Source organism: Canis lupus, chromosome 11 (genome assembly GCF_048164855.1).
Source record: "Canis lupus baileyi chromosome 11, mCanLup2.hap1, whole genome shotgun sequence".
Lineage (NCBI taxonomy): Eukaryota > Metazoa > Chordata > Mammalia > Carnivora > Canidae > Canis > Canis lupus.
In genome coordinates, this window is record NC_132848.1 from 69,037,779 (window position 1) to 69,052,798 (window position 15,020).

Sequence of the window (15,020 nt, forward strand, 5' to 3'; positions counted from 1 at the left end):
AGCAGACAACCTCCCTTCACCCCCATCACCCCTGTCTAACTCTATGTACTTTTTTTTTTTAATGTGAAAAGGATTTTTTTAAAACTGTTTTAAAGTTAATAAAATATACAACTTGACCTGGTTAATCTGAACCAGTTTGCAAACTCGCTTTATATCTGGATGAAAAAATAAACCTTCAGATTAACAAACTCTTGGCAAATCCCTCGCCTCTCCTGTTAGTGAATTCTTTGCTAGTCACATTTCCGGCTCGCCAGACACGGGGATGAATTAAGCCTGGGAGAATCAGGCTTGGCTGTAATTACATTAAAATTTTTGCAGTAAGAAAAAGTGTGTCATACTGTACAGATACCCTTAAGGTGACATTTGCTCTGACCTGCCAAGTTCGGGACTCTGGCCCAGGTCCTTGGATCTGTTAATAAGAGAACATTTGGCCAAAGGCACGGGCTACCTTTCCCATCATTCCATTTTGTCATTTAGGGAATTGATGATGCTGCTGGCTAGACAAAATGAAAGGTGGAGGTGGGCTCTGCAGAGAAGGTTGCAAGAACCTGAGCTGGTACAAGTCTGTATGGTCCAGATTTCACGTTCCCTCAGTGCTTAAGAAACCAGGCTGGTGAACAAGTGAGGGAAAGTGTATCCTGGAGAGAAGTGCTATCCAGGACGTGGGGAGAAGTCACATGTCGCTCTCGTCTCTTTCCTAACATCCGTCCTTCCCACTTTGCTTCATGACTCATCTTGTCCAGGAGCCTTTCCTGATGAGCCTTGTCCCGTCTCAGTCATTTCCAAGGAGATATTATTTGAATGATATAATTTTGCTTTTTGGCTTGCTTTAATGCCCTACGACGGTTCTGCATCTTTTGCCTTACTCTTGGCACCGTACTCAATGCTATTCATGCAGTATGTGCTTAACACTGTGTTGAGGACATTATGAAAGAACTTAATGCTCAGAAAGAGAAAATGTGTAATGCCAGTACCCAGTTACCTTGCAAGCAAATTTTCCTTGCATAATCTCATTTATTACTCTCATAAAATATAACACTATCCTTATTACTTTTGGCAGTAAAAGAAAGCCTCTAATGTATACCTTTCCTACCACACCTCGCACACTTAACTATTAAGGGAGTTCTAAATAGAGGGGTGGAAAGACATGGAAAAGGCCAAATTCTTCCAGCGGGAGCCAAATGACTTGGAGTGTGGAAGTTTGATTCTGAACTTAAAGTGGTCTGGGAAAACATAAACCTTTATGTCTTAAGTGACCCACTGGCCCCTCCAGTGTTTTGAAACGGAGTCCTCCTTTCAAAGTCTTCCCCTAGTTCTTCTTTGAGGAAAAGTAGTCTGAAGCTTACTTTCAAAGCCCTTAAGTGTAAAAATAAACAAGCATTCCGTCAATGGGGTCCCCGATGCCTCGCTATACTACAACACATTTTTGAGTCATAAATCATGGTCCTGACAGGTCTATGATGATGCATTGTGTTAATACATCATAATGACAATGCTGATGATGTATTAGTGCAATATATCCTGAAAGCCTATCACTTTAGAAATCTGTGTTTATAGATAGCAAAGAAAAGATTTGAGGGTAGCAAAATTGAGAAAGAAACAGGCACGTGGAGGGCTCAGGATGATGAACATCTCTTTTTGACAGATGAAGAGCTTCTCCCTCCCAGGAGCCAACGCTGTCCCTCTCCCAGTGGTTGTGCCATGGAGACAACTCCTGGAGACGTGTCCTCTACCAAATTGATGCCACGCGACCAGCTCTTGGCGGGGCTGGACTGGATGCAGATCTTCTGAGTCTCAGCCGCACACTTTCTCCAACACCTCTGAACTTTGAGATGAATGAAAAATACTGTATGTACATGAAACAGAAGCTCTATTCTAGGTTAGCCCATGGATCCAAATGGTTTGATCGTGTGTGCACATGCACGTGGGTTTTGGAAACCTTTAGCAGTCAGTGGCCTTTGCTCCTTTGGCTTCTGGTAAGTGAGAGAATTCAATGAATGGCCTGAGAGTATTAATGCAACCATTTCATTTGTTGGGAATTCACTGCTGCAACAGATCGGGTCCCAGCATTTAGGATACTTGGCCATCAGACTAGACCAAGTGCTAATCATGTATCAGCCAATCCTTCAAACCAGGTCAGCAGGGGAACATTTGTGGTGACTTGATAGCGATGAAAGCAGGTAGTCCTTTGGTTTGGCTTATAGTCCTGCCTATAAAATAACTGAATTATATAAAGCTTGTGCTGTCTTCATAAAGGGAACAATTGGAAAAACAAAAAAAAAAAAAAAAAAAGAAGCACATGCTTTTCGTAAAGGCAAACTCCTATTACACCTTTTCTATTGTATCTGCAGTCATCATTTCCAGTCAATCTATGACTGGTTTTGACATTCTTAACTCATCTCAATTCAGTTTTAAGATGTTCCTCAAAAAAAAAAAAAGGCAAAACTAATAGGAAAACAAAAAAGAAAAGAAAAAAAATAAGTCAAGTGGAAAGATAAAAACCATTTAGAAGTGCAATGAAAGCCCTAAAGGAGCACAGAACACTCAGTAAAACTGGTATCTCTTTGGTTAGGAGATGGGCTAAGACCTATTTTTACATCACTGAAAAGTAAATTAAAAGTTTAAATTAGATTAAAAAATGGTTGGTATAACAGAGTCAAAGAAATCCATATTCAAGGAGGAGCCACTTATTTTATGTTTTTTGTTTTTTTTTTTTAAGGATGAGCCGCTTTGCTTTTAAAATTCAGATTGTGACTTTTCAGGAAATACACAGGTAATACATTTTTAAAACAGAATGTTTTTTTTTCCAATAAATTCTGGAATTCAGATTTTCCCAAATCAAGGCAAACGAGAGTTTGATGCATATCAAAGTCAGGCAAGAAGAAAGGCACTTATCTATTAGCATTTCCTGACACTAGAATGCCATTTTGTAAGTGTACATTTTGCTGCACGTAGAGTCCATTTCTTAGGAACTTGCATGTAGTCCGTTTCCCTGTAGACTTGCTAGACAGATGTGGTTGGGGACTGTCTACACTCTTCATACTATGTCTGTATTTCCAATGTGTAAACTCTTCCGCCTGTCTATTGCTGATACTGATATAGTTATATCTGCCAATAATAAACTTCTGAAGTGCTGCCTAACCCTCCCTACCTCCAAACTTGAGATCTCCAAGGGTGCTTTCGAAAATATTCATTCAATAAAAATTAATATTTGATGGCTTTATGGAGATACTCAGTTATCAGGATCAGATTGTGTATTTTAAAAATACTCCCAGACATTGTCTATTCAGCCAGTTTCTGCCTGTAAGTGCTGGAACCCTGGAGCAGAATTATTACCTCCCACGGAGTGCTAGGAGACCACTAGGGAAATGACTGACCTTTCACTAAATGGTTGTCTTGCAGCCTGATGGGCTAGGTGTCCAGAGAGGGGCACTAGGTACCAGGGCTCACCAGCAGTGGGTTATTCCCACCTGAGCTGGCTCTGTTGACCATTGACTTTGATGACTAGTGCTGCTCCAAAATTTGTAAAGTTGCTGTAGAGACTGATGACAAAACCCCAAGGGTCCCGTGGCAAGCCTCCAGACCTTTGAAGATCCTCAGCTTTCTGACCAGTGGGCTTATGGTAATGTTTGTTGCTCTTGGCCTTGAAGCCAATCTGTCCCACACCCAAATTGAGCATCTGGAGAAAGTACAATTTCCAAGAACTGTTCCCAGAGGCCATATCTATCTCTCCATTACCAGAATAAAAATATCCCAGCTACTCCAAAGTACCCAGCTAATGAAAAGCTGTCTTATTTGCCCAGCTGGATTATCCTGATGATCTATAGGTCAACTTTCCCCTGCTCTCTTACATCTCCCACCAAATCAAGGGCATAGAATACTTAAACATATGTTTTAAAAATTCTCCTTGTTGTCATTCCCCAGGATTCATAAATCACTTTTGCTCTTATAAATCTACAAGGCATTAATGCATGAGGCCCAGGGGATGGTAACAAAGGGCAGATGAGGAGAACAGCTCCCTTTTCCTGCTCCAAGGCCACCAAACTCTTAGGGCCTCAGTTTCCTTATCCGTAAAATGAAGATTTGAGTTAGTTGAGAACTAGGGTATTGCCAACTGCATCTTATGTCGAAAGGATTTATTTCTACAACATTTAATAGAAAAGTGAAAAGCCGTATACTTACCACAATTACATTTCTAGAAAGCAACTTTGAAGCCTGTAGATTATTTCAGCAGCTGGTGATGCTAAACCTGCTGTCTATAGTGAGATAACAAATCTATCCCCGCTCCCCACCATCAGAAACACATTCCGAGGCACTCAGACCCCAAGCAGCTTCTTTCAAGCCGAATTTCCCCAAACTGTCTTGATTAAAGAGTTGGTTCATCAATTTAGAATTACTGTGGGGCTGTTCATGTCTAGGAGCATGGCCATGGCCCATCCCTGCTCTGTCAGAGCCAAAATTCTGCCAAAATTCTAGTTATGCCTTCTACTTGGGGGAACTCAATCTGCAAATATGCTTTTGAACATTAACTACTACACACCCATATTTCTGTTTTATATTCTAAGAAATGACCTCAACCAGGAAGTTCCTAATTTGGGGACCTATTGTTGAAATGGTTCTTCGGTCTACAACTGTAGTGGGGAGAAAAAAAAATCCAAAATCCAGATTCCTCCCTCTAGAAGGTGGATTCCTAGCCTGAAGGTATGTTTGCCTTGCTGGGAGGCTCAATGAGTTGATCCAGAGACTGTGGAAGGGAGAATTGCAAAGGACATAAGAAGGATGTGGGGTTTCTGAGGCAATCTTGAATGTCAAGGGGAAAGAGAGAGGCAGTTGGATAGTAATAGACAGAGGTAAGAATAAGGTGAAGAGGCCAAAAAAAGAAAAACTATATATATATACATATATCCTCAGTGGTGGAGTGCTCTGAGACTTTGAAGATTGGGGACTGCCCCCATTTTGGCCTGTGTTCTGTGATAGAAACATCTTCCTCCCTTCCATGCTTCATCTCCCATTTTGAATGAAATCTCTGTGAGCATAAATATCTTGGAATAATACAGTGATTGTGGAGATGGAGGAAGCAGCTGAGTTTCTCATTTAGAGCCTCTTGGACACACAGCAGGCCCAGAACGGCAAGATAACCTATACACTGAATTTACTCAGGAAAAGTGGAATTTAGATCCAGGGGTAACCATGAGAAGCTCTGCTCATGTGCAGAAACCTTGGGGTCTCCTTTAGACTCCCACGAGGTGTGGAATGTAAAGTTTGAGACAATCTTATCTGGGCAGGGAGACCTCAGCTGACATATGGGTTCCATTATGGGGGAGGATTTTTGTTACACTGGCATGGGGAATTAAGCTAATCTCCTTATATCAGACTTTATCCGCCTGTGGTAATATTTTGTGGAGTAAGATAAGCCCTGGGACATATTCAAACGTGGGTGATAACAAGTGATTTCATGACTCAGTTTTGCTCATCGAGTTCCGACCTCCAACTTTTGACTTCTAATCCAGACCAACGCCTCCCTAGCCATCCCCTCCCAACACACACAAAGAGCAAACCCTTAATCACCACTTGCACTTCCAGCCCAACTCTAAGTTCAGGCTAACTCAGTTAACCCCCTTGTATGTGAGTCAGGATGTGATTTCCTTCTTCTGCGTGGCTCCCCATTTTGAATCACTTCCTCCCTCCCGCCCCCCATCCCAATCTCCCTGTAGCAGTTTCTGTTGTCTTGCCTTAGCCCTTAGCTACCCTCATGGTCAGCCCCTCCTCTCCAAAGAAGGGGTTTTGCTTCCTCTTACATCTTCAGTGAACCATCGTGACCTTTGAGGCTGATGCAGGTGCTCTGGGAGATCAGTTCATCAAGTACTGCAGACAGCAAGGGCTGGGGTGAGCCATCAGCCCCTCAAAACTATGGTCTAGAACTGCCCTGGACCATATTAGTAATGGTGACCTGGAGGTGAAAGGCTCTGTATTCCATTACCAGTCTCCTGAGTAATCTACCTAATTCAGTATCCTTTCATTTAATTGAAACATTATTTTCTCTCTGTTAGCCAGGGCACTCAGGCTGGTATAGCAGTGTTAATCTTTCAGCTGATTTCCATCTTTGCAGAATTACCTTTCTAGCAATTAGACCCACTGGTATAAATTTGCCTTGCTCCTTCCTGGGGTTCAATGTTAAAATGGAAATCTCCAAGCTCAATGCGTTTTCCTCCAGGCTGACCCAGGGCAGATATTAATTAACTGGGGTGTCGTGAAAAGGTTGAGCTTGAAAAGCCAAGTAGGAGAATACTTCTCCTGGGATGTCGTTGCAGCCAACAGATGGACTAAAGAGGGTGAGACCCGGATGGAGAAGAATCGCATTTAAAATCAAGTGGAAGGACTGCGCCATTAGTGAGCTGGGGAGCAAACCAAGGGTTGCCCTGGAAATACGGTAGTACCTTCGAATAACAGAATCTTTTGTATCCTTTGCTGAAGTCTGAATGTAGCTCTTTTGTACAGAACATTCTCTGAGACAACCAGGGTCATGGTGACCGGCCTCTCAGCTTGCCTGGAAATAAGGGGTTGTGGGAGCAGGGGTTCTCCAAGCTACAACTAGGAAAGTCCTGGGACATGGGATGAATTGGTCACCCTGTGGAGGTCCAGTTTCTGAGACAGGTGTGAAAGCCAGTTGATTTCTCCATTTTTGGTTAAACTTCAGCAATGAGCAATTTTATGACCACTACCTTACCTGGTGAAATCTAAGTTTTTCTGAAACCTGGCATCTGCTCCTACCGCAGTTGAAAAGCAAGTTCTAGATTTTCAGGGTTGTTAGGACTGCTAGTTGACAAATCCAAAAGCTATCTTTTAGACCCTGCCCTCTCCCCAGGACTGGACACCCCTGGATGCATGGCCTTTCTGGACTCTCTTCATCGGACTTCCAGAGCACGGTTTGTCTGGTTCACATCTTTCCAACCACTTCTCTTTCTCCGTCGCGTCAATCTCCACCTTCGCTCTTCTCCCTCTGCAGTTACTCCTGTAGATACTGGGCTGCACAGTTACCTGTAGCCTCTCTGTCCTACCCTTTGATACCCTCCCCCGTGCTGCTGGGGCTGGAAACCAGCACACTTATTTTCCTGGGCTCGTTTGCCAGCTGCCTTGAGGTTAGGCTCTGTCGTAGAGGCGCTAGGGTGAGGTCAGAAAGCAGGAGAAAGATGCGAGGTCCTTCTCCTGGCTCCTACCACCTCTCCTATAGGCAGTGACTGCTTTTGCAAAATACTTTATGTGCCTGATTTCTAAACACTGCGTGACCCCTCGCAGACGTGCTTTCTCCTGCAGATAACGTGATTGCAGCTCAGAGAAGTTGGTTGACTTTCCAAAGGTCATGCAGGTGTTGAGTAGAAGAGCGTGGATCTGAGTTCAGGTCCTTCTAATTCCAGAGCCTATGTCTTCTCTGTGGGTTACTCTCTGGTTTCTTCAACTTGAAATTCATCCAGCCGATTACCAGTTGAGATAGTATTTCTCAATTTCGCTTTCAAAAAAACTTGATCCATAGCTAGAATCTAATCAGTACTTAAGAATGAATTGAGCATATACTGTTTCTCCAAGTAAACATTTTTTTATTAAGTTTAACAACTTTATTAAGGCATAAATGACAAAATAAACTATACACACTCAAAGTGCACAATGTAATCAGTTTTGACATATATTATTCACCTGTGAAGTCATTACCATAATCAAGACAATGAACATATCCATCAATCCCAGAAGTTTCTTCATTCTCCCTCCTAAGTTCTCATCCCCAGCCCTCTTCAGATCTCTCTCCCACCAATTATCAGAAAACCACTGATAGGCTCTCTGTCACTATAGATTAGTTTGTATTTCCTGTATTTTATGTGAATGGACCCACACAGTGCACACTCTTTTTTTTTTCCCTCTAGCTTCTCTTACTCAGTATAATTATTTTGAGATTCGTTCATATTGTTGCATGAGTACTTTCTATTACTCAGTTCTACTATTCCACCCTCTGAATATACAATTTGTCGATTCATTCACCTGATGACAGACACCTAAGTTTTTATATATCATAAATAAAGCTCTTTGAACAATCACGTATAAGTCTTTGTCTAGACATATGCTTCCCTTTCTCTTGGGTAACCTAGGAATGGCATGGCTGGGTCATGTGGTAGGTGTACGCTTAACTTTTTGAGACACTGGGCAAACTGTTTTCTGAAGCGATTGCATCATTTTACATTCTTACCAACAGTGCATGAGAATTTCTATTGCTCCACATTCTTGCCAACACTTGATACGATCTGTCCTTCTAATATTAGCCATCCTAAAAAGTATAATGGTAGTATTTCACTGTGGCTTGAATTTGTATTTGTTAAGCACTTTTCTGTGTTCTTGCTATATCTTTTTTTGCTGAGATAGCTGTTCAAATTTGTTAACTGTTTTTATTAAACGGTTTGATTTATTATTGAATTAAAATTCTTTTTATACTATGGAAAGAAGTTCTCTATCAGATATGCGATTTGCAAATATTTTGTCCTACTTTGAGTCTTATCTTTTCAATTCAGAGTGCCTTCCAAAATGCAGAATTTCTTAATTTTGATGAATCCAATTCATCCAGTTTTTGCTTAGTGGATTCCACTTTGGTGTTCTATCTAAGAAATCTAACACAAACAGCCTCACACAAGTTCACAAAGACTTTCTCCTATTTGTTTTCCCCAGAAATTTTAGGGTTTACATTTAGCTCTATGATTGACCTTGAATTAATAGCTGTATACACTGAATGATATTGATGAAGGTTTTGTTTTTGTTTTTGATTTCAAACGGACATCCGATCATTCTGGCACCATTTGTTGAAAAGATTATTCTTCCTGTATTAAATTTTGCCTTTGTACTTTCGTTGAAAGTAAACGGACCGTATGTATAGACCTATTTTCTGTCTTCTCAATTCTGTCCCAATGATCTATGTTGATGTCAGTGCTACAAACACTGTAGCCAGAGCCAAAGGCAGATGCCCCTCACTGGAGCTTTGAATAAATTTTGAAGTTAGATACTATAAGCCCTTTAGCTTTGTTTACCTTTTTCAAAGTTGCCTGGGCTATTTAGGTTCTTCGCACTTCTTTATAAATCTGAGGATCAGCTAGCGAATTTCTACAAAATCTTGCTTAGATTCAATCTACAGATAAATTTTGGGGAGAATTGATCCAATTGACTCATACAATAGTATTGAGAGTCTTTCAATACACGAGCATGATATATGTCTCCATTCATCTAAGTCTTCTTTAATTTCTCTCAGCAATGTCTTGTAAATTTTAGTATATAAGTTTTGCACATTTTTTGTCAGATTTATCACTAGGTATTTCATACTTTGGTGTTAATATAATGGTATTGATTTTTAAAATTCAGTTTATGATTGTTCATTGTTAGTCCACAGAAATGCAATTGATTTTTGTTTTATAAACTGCAAACTTGCTGAATGTATTTGTTAATTCTAGTGGCTTTTAGGAGATTTCATAGCATTTTGTGCACAGACTAGGGAGTCATCTGCTAACAGAGTTTTATTTTTTCCTTTCCCAAATGGGTGCCTCTTGTTTTTTCTCTTGCCTTTATTCAACTGGCTAGCGTCTCTAATGTTTATGTTAAGTATTAGTGGTGAGAGTGGACATTTCTGTCTTGTCTCTGATCTTAAGGGGAAAAACACCTAGTGTTTCAATATGTGGTTTGTTATGGATTTTTGATAGATTCCTTTTACAAGGTTAAGGAAGTTCACTTCTATTTTTAGTTTATTGAGAAAATGGTCATGGACGCATATAAACATAGCTTTGTCAGGTACTTTTTTTCCTTTTCAATGCTAGGCTTTTGAATTTCACAGTCATCTACAGAATTTATGTACATATTAGATAGATTTCTAATTAGATAGATTTGCTCACTGCTTCCTCCACCATCCTGACATCTCATGATCTGCTGAGGATGGGAAAGGATGGATAAGACAAGAAAAGGAAACCAGACCTGCAAGGACTTTCTGGGCAAGGGCTACTTCTGGCCTTCAGTCCCATATCTATGAGTTTCCTGGAACGGTTGGCTGATGTTCTATTTTATTTATATAATCATTCATTCATTCATTTGTTCATTCATTTATCATTTTATGATTTTCGTACTTGATCTTTTTTTCACTATTCATTATTCACTTTATCATTTTATTAAGCAGACCTTTTGCTTTTACTTTTTAGTTAATGCCATATAGTTTTTCATCATTTCCTTGAAAAATTTTTAAAAGTTTTCATTTGAGTTTTTTTTTATCATGTCCATTCAATCTTGAATCTAATGACTTTATTACTTGTGTTTATCTTTAGTTCATTTTAAAATTGCAAGCAAGAATCATTGACCTGAGCGTAGCATCTGTTGAGACCCAGCCATAGAGCTAACCAGGGTGCCTGAAGATTTCCTCCTCCAATGCTCTTGGCTTGATTCTTTAAGCTCACCTCAGCATTCCTCAGGGCGGCAGAACTTCGAGAGGCACCACTCAAAATTGTACTCAATATAAATGTCAGGAGGCAACCGTTCCAGGAATTCCTTCACACACAATAAATGTGGATAATGCCCTCTGAAGTTGTCCAACAGTGATACTGCCCACCTTGCGAAGATGATACACTGAGTTCTAAAGTTTATTCTAAACGGAATAAAACAAGAGCTATATGGGCCACTCTACCTTTTCAAAGATCACATTAATTCTTCATCCCAGTCACAGCACAGCTGAACCATTGAAACAATGTTGTCTTTTCATATCACAAATCATCCAAGCCCTTTATAAGCATATGAATTATTTAAATTGATGATCTCTGTTCAGTACAACCGCTGAACATCAGGTAAATATATGGTTGCATAATAAAAGATGAAATGTAGTAAGGTTCCAGCCAGAAAAAGACTCTCCAAACTCCCTCATTTCATTTTTGTTTATGATTTCTGAAATTTCAATATTATTTTTATTTGGATAAAATACAGAATAGCAAGATTAAAAAAAAAAGAACTAAAAGTAGAAACTGGAAATTAAATAGCATAGGTCACTTAAGATTCTTTTCAATAATGACTCAAATTGGCTTCAAGGTAGGCACCTGCCAAAAGATGCTTCTTCCAGGAAGGATTTTAGGAAATTTCTCTAAATGTATATAGTCTGAAGGCAAACAGAGAAGTTCACTAGATCTAGAATTAAGGTTGATAGTGTTGTGCAGAAAAAGCTAACTCTACGTATGATGAACAATCAGCTATAAATAAAACAAAAACAAAAAAAATAAAATATCATTGTATACTTGCCCAGCTTCATTCCATAACTATAAACTACAATCTCCTAAAAAGTACCTCTGAGAATAAGTAAACTGAGGATAGGTTCTTTTACTCTTGCTCAGTTCCCTAAAATGAGAGACAAATGTGGACAGACTTAACTCTCCACAAGGCAATTTGATTGATATTCACTACTTTCTCTAGTGCTTATGACTTCCAATCCAATGAGATTCTTGGCAAGTAAACTTTCCAAACACTCTATCTAAGGCTCACCCTGTGAAGACTCCCTGACACCCTTATTAAATGTTAACACATTCCACTTTTCTCTGCAACTTTATCCACTTCCAAAAAGATATATCCCTGTGCTAGGGGCTGTTAAAGATACTCTGTAGATGGGAGATGAAGTTCCTGCTCATCAGACATGTACAGTGCTGATGGAGAAAAAGGTTTACATTCAGAGTAGTAGAATCAAGCAGGCATTTTTCTGTAACCCATGGGAATGAAAACAAAAGGGGGCGGGGGGAGAAAGTGAGCATGGGTAGAAGACCAAGGAAAAATTGACACCTGGCCTGTCCTGGAGGGCTGATGGCATTCCAGCTGCTGGGAGGACTCTGAATGCTGACACTGCATCACTCGTTCATTGTGAATACCATGTAAGATGTCCAGTGTATCCAGAAATAGTGGCCCTAATTTCTGTTTTCCCCCTACATTCTTCTCTTTAGAGTCTTAATAACAATCAGGAGCAGGGTAAAGCAGATGGTGATGGGTTTGTTTCTAGGTTCACCCTATTCACCCCTCCAATACTGAGTTTATAGAATGATCACAGGTGGAACAGAGTTTATACCCAAGGAAAGATACCAAGTGTTTTTGACCCCACTCCTCAGGTTCTTTTTTTTTTTTAATTTAATTTAATTTTTTATTTTTTTTAATAAATTAATTTTTTATTGGTGTTCAATTTACCAACATACAGAATAACACCCAGTGCTCATCCCGTCAAGTGCCCCCCTCAGTGCCCGTCACCCATTCACCCCCACCCCCCGCCCTCCTCCCCTTCCACCACCCCTAGTTTGTTTCCCAGTTAGGAGTCTTTTTCTTCTCCCTTCCCTTATATTCCCTTTCACTGTTATTTATATTCCCCAAATGAATGAGAACATACATTGTCCTTCTCTGATTGACTTACTTCACTCCTCAGGTTCTATGGCAATTTTGGTATTTACTGCTACATTTAATCCATTTCTATTACATTTTTCATTCAACAGATGCTTATTATGCCCTGTTTATGTGCAAGTTATTGTTTTCAGCCTGGGGAACAAAAACAGACAGCATCCTTGTCTTCTTGGAGCTTACTCTATAGTGGAAAGAGACAATACAGAAATTAATGTCTATCTATCTATCTATCTATCTATCTATCTATCATTTCTGTATCTATGGATATTTGTAGAGTAGAAAACAATGCAATATAATATAACATATATTCCAGACCCATATAAATATTTATATTTGCATATGTGTATATAAACATTTACTTAAATATTTATATAATAAATACTATGGGGGAATCTAAAGCATGGAAAGAGAATATGTGGGTAGAGAAATTTTTGAGCAGATGGCCATGAAAATCCTTGCTGAGAAGGCAACATTTGAATGGTGACTTAAAAGGGATGAAGAGGTGATACATATGGATATCTGGGACAAGAGCGTTTCAGAAAGAGGGACCAACCAGTACAAAGGCCCTGATTTACAATTATGGTTGGTGTGCTCAAGAAAATTGAATTCACAATGTGAAAGCATCACACGAACTGCTGTGTGGAAAACAGATTATAGAGGAGCAAGTAGAAAAATAGATGATAATGGCTTGAATCAGGAGGGTAGTGGTAGAGAATAGATATATTTTGGTTCTAAGATTTTTTTTAACATTTTAGCACCTATGAAATTGGAATCCAACTTATAATTGATGTCTTCTTACCATTACTATAGGTCAAGAGGCATAGAGATGGAGTTGCCATTTATCTGCACATGCGCGTACCCGGTTTGGAGCTTTTATTTTCCCTCAGTTGGTCACAGATCAGCAAGAGTTCTGCAGCTTCTGCTTGACATCTGCAGGAAGAGAGCACTGCATTGCTACTACTCTTAATGGCATCATGAATGATGTTTTCAGACAAACGTGTATTTCTGAGACTCTGAGTCAAAGCAATAAAGAAAATGGGTTCTGAAGTTGGATAATATTTTTGGGAACCTTAAACAACTTCTTTTTTTTTTAACCAACTTCTTTTACATACATTTTCCTTTGCTATATGAACGAGGATGATATATGGCTAAAAAATTATGTCTACGTAAGTTTGGAGATCTTTAAATAAGTATAAAATACAAATTCCAAGCAATACCATTGAGTTATAAGATGGTCAGATTTTTTTTTTCTTTCTTAGGAATGAATACTACAATCACATACCTCACAACTGATGGTATCTTAGATTCTATAAAATACTAAATTTTAAGGAAAGATTTCATGAGGAGAATGAGGGCATAATAGGAATCAAGGATGATTCCAAAGGGTTTTGTATGAGCAACTGGTAAAATAGAGTTCCCACTGACAGAGAAGGAGAGAAGTGGCAGGAGATGGGGATGTGGGGGTTGGGCAGGAGCCCTCTTGGGGGCATGTTAGTCTAGAAATGGTTATTAAGCATCAGTTTTCTGAGGCTGTTGTGTAAAGTGCCAGCAAGTGGATGGCTTAAAACAAAATAAATGTATTGTTTCAAAGATCTGGAGGTTGGAATTCTGAAACCAAGGTGTTGGCCTACTTTCTTGTGGTTCCTCTAGGAGGGAATCCTTCATTGCCTCTTCTAGCTTCTGGTGTTGGCCAACAATTCTTGGCATTCCTTGGCTTGTAGATGCATCATTCCAATCACATGGCTATTTTCCCCCATCTGTCTTCACATCATCCTCTCTGTGTGTGTTTGTCTCTCTGTGTGTCCAAATGTCCTCTTTTCATGGGGATATCAGTTACATTGGATTAGAGCCCACCCTAATGACCTCATTTTAAGTTGGTACTTCCAAATAAGGTCACATCCCAAGGTACAGGGAAGAGGGGGGTTGGGACATCAACACTTCTTTTTGGGAGGGTGAGTCAACCCATGATAGCATTCAAGTAAAGTGGTCTAATAGACAGATGTCAATGAGATAGTCTAAAGTCAGGAGACAAATTTGGTCTAGAAACCAAAATGTGGGAATCATCAGCATGTATAAATGGTATCAACGAGACTGAGTGAGATCACCAGAAAGCGAGTGTAAACAAATCTGAAATCTGAAGTCATTCAGACATTTGGAATTGTGGAAAAAGTTTCAACATTCCTCACGTAGGTAGAACTTATACTATCCATATAATGAGCTTCTTAACCTTAGAAAAGCCTTGGACTTATTATTATTTTGAAACATTTATTACAGAAGAAAATAGTGCTGGGTAAACGTCCTAATTCAGTTTGTGTCAATGTGAAAAACACATTCAGATAACTGGGGCTGAATTTAAGTAGTATGTCCCATTAAAGCTCATTAAAGAATAAAGCCTAATAGCCAAGGGCTCTGAATAATACAAAAGAGTCTAACCTTATGTGGTTAGGCTTTCAGTTCTACTTTAAGAATATCTTTTGAACAATATAGTCACACAAGTAAATTTTCCAAAAGTAAAACTTCCTAGCGGTGATAGAGCTTAGGGTTGAATGAAGTTTTCGAGATCATCCTGCTGATAGATGAAGGAAGGG

General features: G+C 39.5%; 1 long non-coding RNA gene across 5 annotated transcripts; it reads left to right on the forward strand.

The window, feature by feature from the left end:
- Positions 1–1,527: 1,527 nt before the first annotated feature.
- Positions 1,528–13,479, forward strand: LOC140600397 (uncharacterized). Of its 5 annotated transcripts, XR_012003659.1 has the most exons (6): positions 1,528–1,976; positions 2,720–2,773; positions 4,566–4,701; positions 6,312–6,430; positions 10,341–10,853; positions 13,243–13,479. It is a non-coding gene; the product is annotated as an uncharacterized lncRNA (long non-coding RNA). The 5 variants fall into 5 exon arrangements; XR_012003663.1 differs by lacking the exon at positions 10,341–10,853; XR_012003662.1 differs by lacking the exon at positions 6,312–6,430.
- Positions 13,480–15,020: the final 1,541 nt, after the last annotated feature.